Here is a 3,848-nt window from a genome sequence, read left to right on the forward strand (position 1 = left end):
TGAGGTCTGTAAAGAGCAATTTCATGTAAAGGATGTTAAAGATACTCAGAAGCTGTCTTTTCTTCACTTTTAGCCTTCCATTGGGTGTGGCTCTTCAAATTGATACACGTTGATATTTTCTGTAAATTATTTGTCAACAATTGCATTACTGGCACCTTCTCACCAGTAGCTTCCCTTCTCCAAATACTTTCCATTGTTGTGTGCTTCAGTATCAATGCAATTGCTCTGTTGTTGAGATATTTACTGACTGCTCAGTTTGGTACATGGTGCCCATTCCCATTACATTGCAACAGGTAATTTCTTTGATTATCAACATAACTTAGTAGTAAGTAGTAGAAAGCTAATTTAGAATGTAAAATGTACTTATATTCTTTTTGGAACATTTAGTCATCTTTTACAGTTGTCTGAATATGAAGTATCAAATTGATACGCCATGCCAGATTGTGTGTTTTTATAGGAATTTTATGATTTTAGGTGGGATATACTACATGATGGCAGGCTACAGTATGACATATAACCTCCTCGATGCAAATTGTGTTGCATAAATCTAAAAGATGCTATTCAAAGAGGATAGTAATGAATTTCAAGAGGGTTTTGAAGACTAAGTGGACGCAGATGTTGATGATGTAGTTGAAGTCTGGCTGGAGGATTCAGAAACAGAGGAAGATGACAATGAATATGATGAGGAAGTACTTGAGGCAAATGGCCATTGCTATATTGGAAGGGACAAATATACAAAATGGAATAAAGTTCCACCATGGGAGAGAGTGTGATTCAGGGCTCTCAATATTTCTTGGAAGTTACCTTGACCTATAGGAGTGGTAAAAGCAGCAAAAATGCATTTGAAATGTTGGAATTACCTCATAGATGACAAAATAATGTCTATTGCAGTTTTGTGTACAAATCAGTATATTGAGAGTGTCAAAGCTTCATTCCAGAGACGTAAAACAAATAGACATTATTGAATTGAAAGCCTTCATCGGTCTCTTATTTTTAGTTGGAGTAAACAAAAGTAACAGACGAAACTTAGAGGATCTGTGGGGAACTGATGGGGATGGCATTGAGAAATTTCGCCTTGTAATGAACATAAAATGTTTCAAATTCATTATGATGTGTCTTAGATTTGACAGTCGTGCAACTCATGATGAAAGGAGACAATTAGGCAAGATAAGAGTGATTCGGGAAATATTTTCTATATTTGTACAGAACTGCCAGAAATCCTATACTCTCAGAGAAAATGTTACAGTAGATGAGAAACTGGAAGGATTCCATGGAAGGTGCAGTTTTCGCCAATATATACCTAGGAAACGAAAAAATATGGGTTTAAGATATATGCTCTTGTGGATTCCCAAGTATTTTACCTGTATAATTTGGAAGTATACATTGGGTTGCAACTAGAAGGATTATATCACATAAGCAATAAACCTCCCGATGTTGTTCTGTGACTATGTGAACCTATTTATCAGTGAGGTTGAAATGTGACCACAGACAACTGGTTTCCTAGTATTGGCTTGATAGAAGAATTATGAAGGAAAAATCTTTCTTTTGTTGGAACTAAGAAGAAAAACAAGTGCGAGATTCCTCCAGAGTTTGCTGCCAGTAAAAGAAGGGCCGCCAACAGTTCACTATTCGGCTTCAAGAAAGGATGTTTCCTGTGTTCCTAGAAAGAGGAAGTGTGTGATCATAGCATCAAGTTTGCATGATGATAATTCAATAGATGCTGCCACTGGAGATAAACCAAACATGTGAGACAGTGTCAGATTTATTTAAAGGTACTTCTAAACCTAACACTTTGTTCTTCAGGTGCTGTGTATTTTAATGCATTATCCTGAACATTATGCGGGTATTTTAATGCATTATCCTGAACATTATGCAAGTATTTTTGTTTTTACCATTACCTGTTAATGTGCTGTTTTTTCCTGATGTTTGTCACTTATCTGAAAGTTTAGGTTCATTTCTCACAGTCTTTTCCTTTTCTTGGTTTACAGCCAGAAAAAAGACACTTAAGTGGAGTTGATGTATGCTGCATTTGGCTCCTCCTTAAGCAGTTTTATGCTCCTAACTGTTGTTGTTGCTGTTCATTCTGATGCAGATATGATTCTTTGGACTGTAGCTATCTTTGCTTCTGTTACTGATGCTGCTGGTACTGCTGAAGTTGGATTTGCAGTTTTTGCTGATTTTGGTTTGTTGCCCATACTGGTGACTGTTCTAGTATTTTTGTTGAATCTGCTTCTGCTGCTGCTGCTGATGTTGGACTTGTTGTTGTTGTTGTTGTTGTTGTTAGTGGTGGCTGTGGTGGAGTTGTATCAGCTGTTGCTGGTACTTGGGGTGTTACTGGTACTGCTACTGTTCTTGATACTGCAGATGCTTGTTTGTGCGTATTGATCTCTTCCAATAATTTCTACGCTACAATTTGTTCCCTAGGCCATTCAACTGGATACAATGTTTAGTGTGAAATCTGTTCCCAATGCTATTAAAGTCAATAACACAGACATTTTGAACTGTTTGTATGTACTTGAAAAATACTCATTAGCAGCACTAATCTCCTTGTTTACTCAAGCCCAATGCAGCAAATCATAGCTGTGTGGCATATTCATAAAGAGAATGTTTGTTTTAGACAAATGCGCCAGGTGCTTCTCTAATTCAGTGCAAGCTGTGGATGTTCCATTCTTGTATACATCAGATCCTCACATGTTGAGTTCTCAGGTCCATCTGGAAGTGGATGGAGCACACAAATGTAGAATTTCTGTAGTGTGGTGGAGATTTCTGTTATAAAAGTTAAGTAGTTAGCCTTCTAAAGTTTACTTAAATAGACAGAAACTTGTTATTAAGTTAATCAGTTTAGTTAAGTCGAAGTTTTCAGCAAAGTTTAACTTACTAATCAGAAGGTGGCAATGTTAAAAGTGCTGGGGACAGCTGGGATAAATGATAAATGTGTGTGGATCTGTTATTAATCTGAAACTGTTTCAGGTATAATTTTACCAAGCAAAGTTTGTAATTCTAAATGGAATCTGAGAATCAACTGCACACGATGAAAAGTAAGCAAGTGAACAGAAAAGCAACTTGGCAAAAATATTATCCCACAATAAAGCTTTGGGGACTTGATTCTGGACTTGAGCTACTGTGCAAAGATATGTTCTGTATATTTTATTATATTATCAGAAACATTGTTTTATATTTCTAAAGAGTACCGAGTGTGTCTATTCAAAATGAACAAACACGGAAGTGAGTAAATGTAGATTCAGGGTTCAATCAGAGTTTCAGTGGGGGATCATCAACTGTAGACACTATCTATCTGTTAGTAGAAGCAGAGGTTATTACTAGCTCTCTGACAATAGGAGCAAATGTAGCCATGAATAATTTACAAACAGAAGCAGGTGGAGACATAGACACAGTATTTAAATACATTTTCCAGCACTTAAATACAAAAGTCCAAAGTTCACATTCCCAATTAGGACAACAGATGACATGTGAAAGCTTGCCGGAGTGGCCGAGTGGTTCTAGGAGCTACAGTCTGGAACCGCGCGACCGCTACGGTCGCAGGTTCGAATCCTGCCTCGGACATGGATGTGTGTGATGTCCTTAGGTTAGTTAGGTTTAACTAGTTGTAAGTTCTAGGGGACTGATGACCTGAGAAGTTAAGTCCGGTAGTGCTTAGAGCCATTTGAATCATTTTGACATGCGAAATCTAGGTAGCAAAAAAAGAACTAAAAACTGATACAGGAAATCAGATTGCCGAGAAGATGTAATGGGCTATCTTGGAACTAAAGGTTCAGATAACAGCAAACTGAATTCACGTTGCAGAGATATGAGAGGCACTATTTGCACTTAAGTTCAGTCTGGGCATG

This window comes from Schistocerca cancellata, chromosome 6, assembly GCF_023864275.1.
Source record: "Schistocerca cancellata isolate TAMUIC-IGC-003103 chromosome 6, iqSchCanc2.1, whole genome shotgun sequence".
In the NCBI taxonomy this organism is placed as follows: Eukaryota; Metazoa; Arthropoda; class Insecta; order Orthoptera; family Acrididae; genus Schistocerca; species Schistocerca cancellata.